The sequence below is a fragment of the Neoarius graeffei genome, chromosome 17, assembly GCF_027579695.1.
Source record: "Neoarius graeffei isolate fNeoGra1 chromosome 17, fNeoGra1.pri, whole genome shotgun sequence".
In the NCBI taxonomy this organism is placed as follows: Eukaryota; Metazoa; Chordata; class Actinopteri; order Siluriformes; family Ariidae; genus Neoarius; species Neoarius graeffei.
Genome location: NC_083585.1, coordinates 555,624 through 570,306, shown reverse-complemented (window position 1 = coordinate 570,306; position 14,683 = coordinate 555,624). Strand labels below are relative to the sequence as shown.

Genomic DNA, 14,683 nt, shown 5'->3' with positions numbered 1-14,683 from the left:
CTGAAGCTGCTCTTTGCACCTCTTTAAATAATATATTTCACCTGAAGGCTGCTTTTGAGCAAGCTTGAATATCCCAAACCCTTTGTTTCCATCAACATGGAACAAGTTCTCTTCAAGATAGGTATGGTCCACTTCTGCAATTTTGGATCTGAGGTTTATTCCAGTACCATCACAGCTTCAATGATATTGGCACTATAGGTCTGGATTTGGGTGCAACATCGTGGCTCAGGGAGCATTAGAACAGTTGGCGGTGGCACAGTCGTGTAGTGGTTAACACTGTCACCTCACAGCCAGCATGTTCTGGGTTTGAGCCCAGTGGCTGATGGGGGCCTTTCTGTGTGGAGTATGCATGTTCTTCCTGTGCCTGTGTGGGTTTCCTCTGGGTGCTCTGTTTTCCCCTGAAGACATGCAGGTTAGGTTAATTGGTGGGTCTAAATTGACTGTAGGTGTGAATGGTTGTTTGTCTTTATGTGTTAGCCCTGTGATGATCTGGTGACTTGTCCAGGGTGTGCCCTGCATCTCACCCATAGTCAGCTGGAATAGGCCCCACCTTGCTTGTGACCCTGTACAAGATAAGTGGTTACAGATAATGGATGGATGGATGGAAAGCATCATTGGCTGTGCCCCTAGAACCAAATCAGAGTGATAACTGCCCATCAATGTTTAACTCACTTGGTCTGCTCACATGGCATGATGGACCATCCATTGTACCCTCTGTTGCCACATTGGATTGTATGGGTTGGGCTGTGAACGAGCTCAAGTTCTGATCAGATCATGTGCACTTTAAATGAAAAACACCTGAGTCAGTCCCCTCAGAATGAAATAGTGGTCAACTGGTGAATTCTCACTATGGACTTTCTGGAAAAGCAGTCAGCTAATGACTGTATTATTTAGTGGTGAATAAGAGAAGAGAAAATACGAAGAAAAAGACCATCTATCTGTCTATCATACCCTAACAATGGCTACTACCTTCCTGGATCCTTCAGTAATTGCTATGTTTTGGAGTGGTTTTGAGTGATTCAAGCAACTAAAGATACCTTTTAGAGTTTATGAAATTAAAGTTACTTTCAAAATGAAGCACAATTAGATGAATTGAAAAAGGAGCACTGATTTTTACGAGATTCATTAGTGCTTCTCTTTGAGGCAATCTCATGGGTGTATTTGAATTTCCTGCGTCCTGCAATCAGTTGAGTTACTGTATTTCAATGGCACATCCAGATACAAGGAATCGATTGACATTTTGCAAAACAACCAAAGAAGCTCTTGTTTTGCAGAACATTTCCCTCAACAGAAAAAGGCTTCCCCTGTCCTGACAACAACAGGACCTGTAAAGGAGAGAACTGGCCAGTACAGGGATTGAACCTGTGACCTTGGTGTTATTAGCACCACACTCTAACCAACTGAGCTAACTGGCCAAAGAAAAAAAAATGTCATGGCTGCTGAGGTGCTTCACTAAATAGTGACGAGGCAGTGACTTTCCCTTGACCAGATGTCTTTTCTCTTGATTATTGTTTTGAAGCCCTCAGTTCGACCCACTCACATATTTACACAGGGGGATGAAAATCCCAACATCCAGTCTGAAAAACGTATTCTATCTACTGAGCAAAGTCAGCATGGATAGCTTTAACAATATGAAAGAAGGATGCACACCTACTTCCCTTCTTCAACATGGTGGTCCAAAAGCCACCATGTGCTCTGAAGAACCACTTCTCACCAACCTCGACCCAATTGCTCACACTGAACAATAAAGCAACATCTGCTTCCTGAAACATGCGTCAAAAGAAGGAGAAGCAGGCCAAGGATCCCATGTCAGGAAATTAGGTAGTTTTAAAAGACTGGAGCCTTGAAGATCACCGAGGGAAAGGCTTCTTCCTGTCCTGAAAACAACACATCCAATAAAGGATGGAAATGGCTGGTACAGGGATGCTTTATGGCTGAGGACTACAGTTGACTGGCTAATTTTCGGACTGCAGTTGTCATGAACAGTTTTGCACTCAAGTTTCCATCAATGAACAGTTTATAATATCAACAAAACAGACTCGATGTAAAAAAATTATAATCACACTATCTGTTATCACCCAAATGAGCTTCTTCAAAAAAAGCTTCTGCTCACAGTCTGACCATGGGCTGTGACCAGCAACCAAAATCAAGTCAGGTTGCAAGATCTTGAAAGGATTTAGGCAAGGCAAGGCAAGTTTATTTATATAGCGCATTTCATACACAGTGGCAGTTCAATGTGCTTTACAGAGGTAAAAGCAAAACAGTAAACAATAGAAAATAAAATTGCATAAAATAAAGGAGGAAGAAGAGAGAAAGTTCAGTAAAAACAGCAGAATAAAATGGAATAAAATTTAAGTAAAGTTTAAGACATGCAAAGACTGTGAAAGTTAAGTAAAGTTTAAAATATGTAAAGATGATGATATTTATCAATTAGCAGAAAGCATCTGAAAACAGCTTGGTCTTTAATCTAGATTTGAAGCTGCCAACAGCAGGAGCATTTTTAATGTCCTCTGGGAGTTGGTTCCATAGCTGTACTGCATAGTAGCTAAAAGCTGCTTCACCACACTTTAACAACAGGTTTTACCAGTAATTTTTGCTGCTGCGATCTGGTAGATCTGATTGGGTTAGGCCGCTGCAACATATCAGAGAGGGAATTGGGCCCTGTACCATTTAGAGATTTGTACACCAGCAGCAATGCTTTAAAGTCAATTCTGTAGCTTACTGGAAGCCAGTGAAGGGACCTTAGAATTGGATTAATGTGCTCTGTTCTTTTTGTTCGTGTGAGAACCCTAGCCGCTGCATTTTGAACCAGCTGAAGTCGTTTGATGGTCTTTTTTGGCAGGCCTGTGAAAAGGCCATTACAGTAATCAACCCTACTAGAGATGAAGGCATGTATAAGTTTTTCCAGATTATTTTTTGATATAAGTCCTCTTAGTTTGGAAATGTTTTTTAGGTGATAAAATGATGATTTAGTGATTGCTTTCATGTGACTGTCAAAGTTTAGCTCGCTGTCAATGAAAACACCAAGATTTTTAACCATATCTTTTATTTTAATCCCCTTTGTGTCAAGAACAGTGGTAATCCTGAGTCTTTCATCTTTTTTCCCAAATAGAATTATTTCTGTTTTATCTGTGTTCAGCTGGAGAAAATGTTGTGACATCCAGTTGTTGATTTGATCGATACACTGGTAGAGACATTCAAGGGGGGCATAATCATTAAGTGATAGAGCAAAATAAATTTGAGTGTCATCTGCATAGCAGTGATACAAAATTAAGTTGTTCTTGATAATTTGTCCAAGTGGGAGCATATAAAGGTTGAATAGTAATGGTCCAAGGATGGACCCCTGGGGGACACCACAGGTCAAGGACATTGATGTTGAGGTACAATTTCCCATGGTAACAAAGAAGCTTCTATCTTTTAAGTATGATTTTAACCAATTAATAACTTTACCAGTCAACCCAACCCAGTGTTCAAGTCAATATAGCAGTATGTTGTGATCAACAGTATCAAAAGTTGCACTGAGGTCCAGTAACACCAGGACCGATGTTTTGCCTGCATCAGACGTATGTCATTTATAACTTTAATCAGCGCTGTTTCAGTGCTATGATTGGCATGAAATCCTGACTGAAAGTTATCAAAACAGCTGTTTGATATCAAGAAGGCAGTTAATTAATTGAAGACAATTTTTTCAAGGATTTTCCAGATGAATGGTAGATTTGATATTGGCCTGTAGTTGTTCAATACTGAAGCATCTAGATTATTCTTTTTAAGTAGGGGCTTTACAACAGCTTTTTTCAGGGATGCAGGAAAAATGCCAGTCTCTAGGGATGTATTTATGATCTGAAGCGCATCTGTAATTATAAGGTGAAGAACAGACTTAAAAAAGTTGGTGGGCAGAATGTCCAATTCAGATGTTGAGGAACTGAGATTTTGTACAGTTTTTTCAAGAGTCTCATAATCAATCAAACAAAATTCTGACATTGTGTTGAAATTATCTGTCTGTGTCACTGGTGATTGCAGTTTTTCAGTTATTTGCAACTGAGATATATTATGAGCAATATTCTGCCGTATTTTATCAATTTTACCTTTGAAGAAGGATGCAAACAGGTGCAAAGTTGCACTTAATAAGTACAAACTGCCTTGGTATAAGCAGAGAAAATGCAATCATGACGAAATATTTCATGATTTCATCAGCAGATGACCATTTGCAGATGGATCTTTGACTTTCTGACAGGCAGATAATCGGACAGGTGGTGATAATCGGTAGCCACACTTCCTCCTCACTGATCCTGAACACAGGTGCGCCACTGGGCTGTGTGCTCAGTCCCCTCATGTACTCCTTGTTCGCCCATGACTGTACTGCTAAATACAGCACCAACATCATCAACAAGTTTGCTGATGGCACAACCATCTTGGGCCTTCTTACAGACAACGATGAGATAGCATGCAGAGAGGAAGTGAAGGCCAGCTGGTGCCAGGACAACAACCTCTCTCTCAACGTCAGTAAAACTAAGGAGATGATAGTGGACTACAGGAGACAGCAAGGGAGGACACACTAGCCCATCTAGTCGTAGACATTTTTAGGGTATCATTTGTGACAAAATCAAAGACAGATGCTCTTCTTCTTTGTATCTTCTCTTCTCTTATTCACCACGAATAAAAATAATAGTAATAAAAAAGCCCCAAGACAAGGGATGACACTTTCAGCCTTGACTTTGCTCCATTTTGGCAACCACTCAGGGATTAATGCATTGGACCTGAAATGCACTGGGGTTCTTTTCAGTGCAAGTTGAAGCCTGCCTTCATGGTGTAAGCTGGTGGTGTCAACTGACTCTTTTATAGTGTTTGCCAATTAATTTCACCAAGGGTGTCATCTATTTCATTTACGTTACAGAACTTTGAAAATGAGAATGCTGTCTGATTTGTGGAAATCCCTGATTCACAAATGTGGTCCCAGAATATGTTCGGTGCAGTAGATTTGATATTGTTTCCTCATCAAACGCATGCACTTCCCCCAGAACTGCTGGTAATTAGCAGAAGAATAGAATGAGGTGTGTCGGGAGAAGAGAAAATATAATAGAGGGCAGCGCAAGTTGCTTTGAAACCATCCATGAAGGCAGAAAACCCTTTTGTCTTCTTACACTCACAGCTAATATACCCTCCCCATCAGGGAATCAAACCCTGGTCTTCTGCCTGACAGGTAGAGATACTGGCCACAATACTAACGAGGACAAAGGTCGCCACCTTGTATAGATCATGGACAGTTCCGAAAAAATAAAAAATAAAAAAACCAAGACAAGGAATGACCCTTTCAGCCTTGACTTTGCTCCATTTTGGCAATCAGTCAGGGATTAATGCATTGGACCTGAAATGCACTGAGGTTCTTTTCAGTGCAAGTTGAACCCTGCCTTCAAGTTGTTAGCTGGTGGTGTCAACTGATGTTCGGTGCAGGAGATTTTATATTGTGTCTTTACTGACAGTTTGTCCCTGCTCAGAGAAATGCTGAAGATTGATTACTAAATTAAATAATAATGGGTCTTTTAGACAGCACAGTGTGTTGTTCTGTATGGCTCCTGACTCCCATCATGGACCCCAAACACTTCAGCACTGGCTAAAAAAGGTCTTCAGAGGCTCCATTTCCTGAGGACTCTGAGGAAAGCAAAACTGCCTCAACAGCTGCTGATGAACTTCTACAGGTGCACAATAGAGTCACTGATCACGCACTGCACCACTCAGGCTGCATCTTGGAAGATAAGAAGACCCTGCAGCGCATCATAAAAACAGCTCAGTGGATCACAGGCACTCCACTTCCATCACTGGAAGAAATCCATCACTCCCGGTGCACTCGCAGAGCCAAAAACATTATCAAGGACCCAACCCATCCTGGACACGGACTCTTTACCCCCTGGAAAGTGCTACAGAACTCTGTACGCCCGCACAACCCGGCTGAGGAATAGTTTTTACCCCATAGCTATCACACTACTGAACTCACAGCACTCACTGCCTCTGCCAACTAATCCACAGGTCTGAACAGCACACCTCCACTCACTCACTGCTGCTATACTACTGTGCAATACAGCCCATGGCATTTGACCGGTTCTGTATATTCTGTGCTGTATATTATTATATCAACACTAGTGCAATAACATACTAGTACAATATTCCTCTATGTGCAATACTCATGCACTTTATCATATACATAATCTTACTCCTTCATTTGTACATATTACCGTACCTCAATAATTCTGAACATCAGCACTATTTAATTTCTCCTAGGTTTGGTGAGAAAAGCAAATGCTAAACATCTTTTGCAATGCTCAGCTGTAAGTGTAGAGGTACAGTTTTGGTTTACCTATGGTATTTTGGTCAAAACAGAGTGTACATGTATATACATTTACTGTAACACAGATTTGAAAAACAATAGGCTTTAACACACCATTTATTGTGAGCATTGTGTTTATAGAAGAGAAAAGGCCTGGGAGTAGACAGTGCTGAGTGTGTTCATTAGAGCGCTGGCTTTATTTTGATAGATGGGTTTGATGTTTTGCATGTTGGTTTATTTTGCCCAACTGGTGAAATGAATAAGAGTTCCCTGTAAATGAAACTTGGAGTGTAAGAATGAGGTTAGTGTTGGTGAAAATGCAGCTAATTTAGAACTTTATAGATTCTGTATTAAATTTTGCATTTGAGAGAGCTGATAAAGTAAGGTCTGATATTTGTTATTGCATTCCTTTCTGTGCTGCTGCTGGTAACTTAAAGAAGTAAGTGACATTTTAACAACGCTGGGTCATTTTAACTCAGTGAAAAGAGTTATGCATTTCACCTGGCAGGTTGGGTTACTTTAACAAGGCCATTAATTTAAATTGACGTAATGGTTGGATTCTTATTTCAACCCAATATTTTGGTTATATTGAGTGCAATGCTGGGTTAAACTTACCAAATCAACGACTTGTTGTTTTTTTATTGGCTCCTTGTTGTCCTTAATTAGTCATTAGCCTAACCCTTGTTTATTCATTGTTAATCATAGCTAATCTTTAATGATAAATTATCGTTGGACACTATTAAATTAAACGTGTTCAATCTGTAAGTGTTTACAGCTATATTGGATATACAGCTATGGACCCTTTTCACGTGACGTCATGACAAACGCGTCCGCCATTTTGGACACTACCAGTAGTTTACCACAGCCAACATTGAGGAACGGCAGCAAAGAAAGTGTTTACTTTCAGCAAGACTTCCATCATGCCACTATATTGTTGTGCACCTGGATGTAGTAACCATCAACAAACAAGGCAAGGTTTATCATTTTATCGGATCCCGCAGAGAAGATGGATAGCGGCCATTAACAGATTGGCAGCCCTCAGCATACCAACGCTTGTGTAGTGAACACTTTGTTGGAGGTAAGACGAATAAAATTAGCCAGAAAAGGCATTACATTGCTGTTAACATTCTGTGGCAGCGAGTGTGTAACCAAATAGGTTAAAATAACCCATTGTAACCTCTTTGTTCTTCTGTAGTAGCTATTGTTGACTAGCTAATGTCAACAACATAGTAGCTGATATGTTACTGTAGCAATGTTTACGTTCAGTCATTTGGATGACTGTTAAAACCTTTCAGTCTCAAGTTTTTCCTTTACTGTATTTACTAGTTTACTGTAATTATGATCCGGCAGCTATTTACACTGGATCCAGTGTAAATAGCTGCCGGAGCCAACGTCCGAGGTTCCGGAGTGCGCTCTGGCTTGCTCCCCCTCAAATTAAGCAGCGCGCTCCGGCTTGCTCCCGGAGTGCTCCGGCCGAGGTTCCGGAGCGTGCTCCGGCTTGCTCCCCCTCAAATTAAGCAGCGCACTTCGGCTTGCTCCCGGAGTGCTCCGGCCGAGGTTCCAGAGCGCGCTCCGGCTTGCTCCCCCTCAAATTAAGCAGCGCACTTTGGCTTGCTCCCGGAGTGCTCCGGCCGAGGTTCCGGAGCGCGCTCCGGCTTGCTCCCCCTCAAATTAAGCAGTGTGCTCCGGCTTGCTCCCGGAGTGCTCCGGCCGAGGTTCCGGAGCGCGCTCCGGCTTGCTCCCCCTCAAATTAAGCAGCGCACTTTGGCTTGCTCCCGGAGTGCTCCGGCCGAGGTTCCGGAGCGCGCTCCGGCTTGCTCCCCCTCAAATTAAGCAGTGTGCTCCGGCTTGCTCCCGGAGTGCTCCGGCCGAGGTTCCGGAGCGCGCTCCGGCTTGCTCCCCCTCAAATTAAGCAGCGCGCTCCGGCTTGCTCCGGAGCAAGCCGGATAGCGCTGCTTAATTTGAGGGGGAGCAAGCCAGAGCGCGCTGCTTAATTTGAGGGGGAGCAAGCCGGAGCGCGCTGCTTAATTTGAGGGGGAGCAAGCCAGAGCGCGCTGCTTAATTTGAGGGGGAGCAAGCCGGAGCGCGCTGCTTAATTTGAGGGGGAGCAAGCCGGAGCGCGCTCCGGAACCTCGGCCGGAGCACTCCGGGAGCAAGCCGAAGTGCGCTGCTTAATTTGAGGGGGAGCAAGCCAGAGCGTGCTGCTTAATTTGAGGGGAGCAAGCCAGAGCGCGCTGCTTAATTTGAGGGGGAGCAAGCCAGAGCGCGCTGCTTAATTTGAGGGGGAGCAAGCCGGAGCGCGCTGCTTAATTTGAGGGGGAGCAAGCCGGAGCGCGCTCCGGAACCTCGGCCGGAGCACTCCGGGAGCAAGCCGAAGCGCGCTGCTTAATTTGAGGGGGAGCAAGCCAGAGCACGCTGCTTAATTTGAGGGGGAGCAAGCCAGAGTGCGCTGCTTAATTTGAGGGGGAGCAAGCCAGAGCGCGCTGCTTAATTTGAGGGGGAGCAAGCCAGCGCGCACTGCTTAATTTGAGGGGGAGCAAGCCGGAGTGCGCTCCGGAACCTCGGCCAGAGCACTCCTCGAGCAAGCCGGAGCGCGCTCCGGAACCTCGGATGGAGCACTCCTGGAGCAAGCCGGAGCGCGATCCGGAACCTCGGACGTTGGCGTGTGTGTATGGCGATGGGTTTTTAACGACATAGATATACAGATCATGTGGGCCGAAGTCAGGTAAAGACGAGGGCTTCGTGTACTTCCATATGTCAGTGAACAATCCTGGTGGAAGCAGGTAAACGTCTTTCTCTAAGCCTGCTAACCTCAATTTTTGCAAATACCTCTCCCTCTGCTCACCCTGTAAAGGCCCTACGTCGCTGGATAGTGAAGGTGTTTTCTGCATCTCGCTCCTTTTTCTTTTATGTTTTTCGTTTGTCGCCTTCCTCACATTCAAACTGATTCGAGCCGAAGTCCACTACATGTCCAAAATGGCAGTCGCGTTTACGAAGGTCACGTAACTGAAAAGGGTCTATACTGGCCTGTGCCAAATACTCTCATGATCTGACCAAATTGTGCAAGACATTACTTTCATTGTACCAGAATTGTTTTTCCCTCTCCTTTATTATTATCCAAACAAAGCATGTCTTATTATGATTTCCTATAGACCCTTTGTGCACAACCTGATGCATCACGTGATAAGTTCACCTGGGTGACAAACAAACACAGTCTTTTGTGCAAGCAAGGCCTGGTCTGTCTTCAATATGGTTCATTTTTTCATTTTTTTTGGTTGTTCAAATCGTTCAAATCGAGAAATAGATAAAAAGGTTTATCATATGCCTGCTATCAAGAAAAATGTGAAAGAGAAGCAAATGCTTCAAGAACAATGAAGAAATGAGTGGTTAGAAAGAATGCGACAAGAGGATCTAAGCCTGAAAACTCCAGAAAAGTTTGTGAATACCCACGTTTGCAGCGAGCATTTTATTTCAGGTAAGAACTTGGATTAAAAACAATTAAAATAAAAGAAAGTTGTAAATCAGTATGGAAGAGTTTGCATAAGAATCTCATTTTATTTCTGTTAGCATTCAGGTTAGCTTCTTCATGAAAGTGTTCGAATTTCTTAAAGGTGAACCAGCTTCCTTATTCGACAAGGAAAACCCAGATTGGGCAACAAGTGAACAACTCTTTCAAAAATTCACTTTTGTTTAATTGTATTGATATAGTGCTTTGAGCGATGAATTGACATAAATGCAACACCAAAAATTCAAGAGTCCAACCAACGACCACGTTCAGATTCTGTTAAGGTAATGGTCATACATGTCCTGTCTTTCATTTGTGATGTGATTTGCTGAACATTTTGCTCATTTTGAGCATTTGTTTGACATTTGAGCATTTACAGTGCCTTGCAAAAGTATTCATACCCCTTGAACTTTTTCACATTTTTCCACCTTACAACCACGAACTTAAAAGTTTTTTATTGAGATTTTATGTGATAGACCAACACAGAGTAGCACATAATTGTGAAGTGAAATAAAAATGATAAATGGTCTTCAAAATTTTAAACAAATAAAAATCCGAAAAATCTGGTGTGCATTAGTATTCAGCCCCCTATACTCTGATACCTCTAAATACAATCCAGTGCAATCAACTGCCTTCAGAAGTCATCTAATTAGTTAATAGAGTCCTACTGTGTGTAATTTACAAGGCAAGGTGGCCAAGTGGTTAGAGTGCTTGACTGCCAAGCGAAGGGTCCCTGGTTCGAGCTTTGCCTCAGATGGTGATCTGGGGCTTGCCTCCTATCCACCCAGCAGTGAATGGGGACCTGGTGGAAATGCTGGGGAAGTTAAAGGTGGAAAGGAACTGGCCACCATGCTGATGGCCTAGACAGAGTGTGCTCTCTAACAGGCATTCCCCAACATACGTATGAAAAACGTATATGGGACTTTTTGACTTTGTGTGTAATTTACTCTCAGCATAAATACACTTGTTCTGTGAAGGCCTCAGTGGTTTGTTAGAGAACACTGAAGAACAAACAGCATCATGAAGACCAAAGAACTCACCAGACAGGTCAGGGATAAAGTTCTGGAGAAGTTTAAAGCAGGGTTAGGTTATAAAAAAAATATCCCAAGCTCTGAACATCTCAAGAAGCACTGTTCAATCCATCATTCAAAAATGGAAAAAGTATGGCACAACTGCAAACCTACCAAGACATGGCCATCCACCTAAACTGACAGAGCGAGCAAGGGTCAGAGAAGCAGCCAAGAGGCCCATGATCACTCTGGAGGAGCTGCAGAAATCCACAGCTCAGGTGGGAGAATCTGTGCACAGGACAACTATAAGTCATACACTCCACAAATCTGGCCTTTTTGGAAGAGTGGCAAGAAGAAAGCCATTGTTGAAAGACAGGCATAAGAAGCCATGTAGGGGACACAGCAAACATGTGGAAGAAGGTGCTTTGGTCAGATGAGACCAAAGTTGAATTTGTTGGCCTAAATGCAAAGCGCTGTGTGTGTGGTGGAAAACTAACACTGCTCATCACCCTGCACCCACCATCCCCACTGTGAAACATGGTGGTGGCAGCATCATGCTATGGGGATGGTTTTCTTCAGCAGGGACAGGGAAGCTGGTCAGAGTTGATGGGAAGATGGATGGAGCTAAATACAGGGCAATCCTGGAAGAAAACCTGTTGGAGGCTGCAAAAGACTTGAGACTAGGAAGGAGATTCACCTTCCAGCAAGACAATGACCCTAAACATACAGCCAGAGCTACAATGGAATGGTTTAGATCAAAGAATATTCACGTGTTAGAATGGCCCAGTCAAAGTCCAGACCTAAATCCCATTGAGCATCTGTGGCAAGACTTGAAAATTGCTGTTCACAAATGCTCTCCATCCAATCTGGCTGAGCTTGAGCTATTTTGCAAAGAAGAATAGGCAAAAATTTCAGTGTCTAGATGTGCAAAGCTGGTAGAGACATACCACAAAAGACTTGCAACTGTAATTGCAGCAAAAGGTGGCTCTACAAAGTATTGACGCAGGGGGGCTGAATACTAATGCACATCACATTTTTCAGATTTTTATTTGTTTAAAATTTTGAAGACCATTTATCATTTTTGTTTCACTTCACAATTATGTGCTACTCTGTGTTGGTCTCTCACATAAAATCTCAATAAAAAACTTTTAAGTTTGTGGTTGTAAGGTGGAAAAATGTGAAAAAGTTCAAGGGGTATGAATACTTTTGCAAGGCACTGTACAAGACAGTACATTCCTTTAGGAATATGCAGATTGGTGTGTGAGAAAATGACCCTGTGGCACTCTGAATCAACATAGCTTGATATATATATATATATATATATATATATATATATATATATATATATATATATATATATCATTGGCCTCCGTCCGTCGTAAAGAGACGATGGGTTTCGGTCATGGTTGGCATCTTCTTTGGTGGCTGAACAAGCCAATTCTAGAGTGGCAGTCTCTGCCACATCCTGCACAACTGAATGTGGTGGTGTTGGCAGAAGGTGCCTTCTGTTGCCGCTGGTCTCTGAGTTGGGATCTGGTAGCTTCAGCTTCCTTCACCCCTGCTTTGACAATTTGTCTCCATGCTGACCGGTCAATCGCTGTTTCCTCCCATGAGTTTACATCAATGTTAGCCGAATTAACATCTCTCTTGCACACATCTCTGTACCTCAGGTGCGGGCGACCAGTTGGACGTGAACCGCATTCAAGCTGGCCATATAGGAGCCTGGTTTACACGCTTCCTGTTTCCTGAGTTGTTCGCGCCGAGTCCTTTTTCCCGCGAGTGCCGGCGTTAATTACTAATCCTTTTTTAACTTTTTTTCTATAAATAAATTTCCAGTATCCTCTTCATTTTTATTATACTGTCGCTTTCATTTTTGTACTTTTCACTTTTGCTTTCCTTTTTCCGTTTTTTTTCCCAGTTTTTTCTCTTTCTTTTTTCGGAAGAACGGCGAGACCGGAAGCTTTCTTTTTCTCTCCTCCTGTGTAAAGTCCACAAGCGGAGGCCATCTGATCTGCTTTAATATCAACAGATCTTCATTTAAGGTACGTGAATCTTTTCATCATGGCACACCTTCAGCCTGTTCAGTGTGCTGAGTGCAGGATGTTTAGTCATTCTTCCTCCGTCACTAGCGATAGCTCTATTAGCTTTACTTGTGATAAGTGCAGATTAGTTAGCTCTCTGACGGAGAAGATTACAGTGCTAGAAGCGCGTGTCCAGGCTTTAGAGCAGGTTAGTGAGCGTGAGAACAGTGTAGTTTCTGTTAGGGAAAGTCTGGACGCCCTAGGTGGAGTTAGCAATCCCCCAACTCCGGCATTAGAGCCCTTACAGCGGGGCGAATGGGTGACGGCTCGGCGGAATAAGCGTAGAGCCAAAGCTACCGCTGAGGCTCGCCCACGGGAGCACCACTCCTCTCCGCGTCACGTGTCGAACAGGTTTGCTCTCCTTAGTGATGCACCCACTGAGAAACCTGAAAGAGCTCTGGTTATAGGGGACTCTATCATACGGCACGTGAAATTAGCTCAGCCTTTAGGGGCACCAGCAGCTTTAGTCAGGTGTATACCGGGAGCCAGGGCGCCAGACATAGCAGGTAATCTTAGGGTCCTAGGCAAGCACAGGTTCTCAAAGATAGTTATCCATGCAGGAGCTAATGATATATGCCTTCGTCAGTCTGAGGTTACTAAGAGTAACTTTGTAGAGGTGTTTAAATTAGCGAAGGCGATGTCCGATGCTGTAGTATGCTCTGGCCCCATCCCAATGCGGCGTGGCGATGTAGCTTACAGCAGGTTATGGTCGCTGAACTGCTGGCTGTCCAGGTGGTGCTCTGAAAACAGTGTGGGCTTTATAGATAATTGGGCTAATTTTGAGGGCACTGCTGGCCTGTTAGGGCGGGACGGTATCCATCCCACTCGGGAAGGTGCTGCTCTCATTTCCTGCAGCATAGGTCATAGTCTCAGAACAGGCCTAGTTAATTTCTGACAATCCAGAGCCAAGGCCAGGGAGCAGACAAACAAGCTAAACCGACTGTCTGCTAGCTGCACAGAGTCGTCACTCAGGGCCCACTACATCGAGACTGTGTCTGTTCCCCGAACTCAACAAAAAGGTAGAAATTTTCAGAGAGTTTGTTCCAGTAACCTAATCAATATAAAATTAGATCATACTGACTGTACAGCTGCTGCCAGCACCTTTGATCTAAAGGTGGGGCTATTAAATATTAGATCTCTTACATCTAAAGCGCTAATGGTTAATGACCTCATTACTGATCAGGAGTTTAATGTACTGTGTTTAACAGAAACATGGATTAAGCCAAATGAATATATAGCATTAAATGAAGCAAGTCCTCCTGGATACAGTTATATACACCAGCCTCGTCTAACTGGCAGAGGAGGAGGCGTCGCAGTTATTTATAACGATTATCTAGGTGTAACACACAAACCTGGTTATAAATTTAATACATTTGAAGTTCTTCATACTCATATAATGTATGTAGCCTCGAAAAATAAGTCTACCCAGTTAATTCCATTGCTTATTATTTACAGTCCCCCGGGGCCATATTCTGAGTTTCTTTCTGAATTTGCAGATTTTATCTCAGATTTGGTTATTTCCTTAGACAAAGCTTTAGTTGTCAGAGATTTTAATATTCACTTCGATAACCCAGAAGACCCTTTAAAAACAGCGTTTGTGTCCATCTTAGATTCAGTCGGGATTAAGCAGAATGTCATAGGACCGACCCATAATGGTGGTCACACCCTTGATCTAATACTAACATTCAGATTAAACGTAGACAATATAGTCATACTTCCACAGTCTGAAGTTATCTCAGATCATTGTCTCATCTCATTCAAAATA

General features: G+C 43.1%; 1 non-coding gene across 1 annotated transcript; it reads right to left on the bottom strand.

The window, feature by feature from the left end:
* Positions 1-1,341: 1,341 nt before the first annotated feature.
* On the bottom strand, positions 1,342-1,415 carry trnai-aau (transfer RNA isoleucine (anticodon AAU)). Its single transcript has one exon. It is a non-coding gene; the product is annotated as a tRNA-Ile (tRNA).
* Between the last annotated feature and the right edge of the window lie 13,268 nt (positions 1,416-14,683).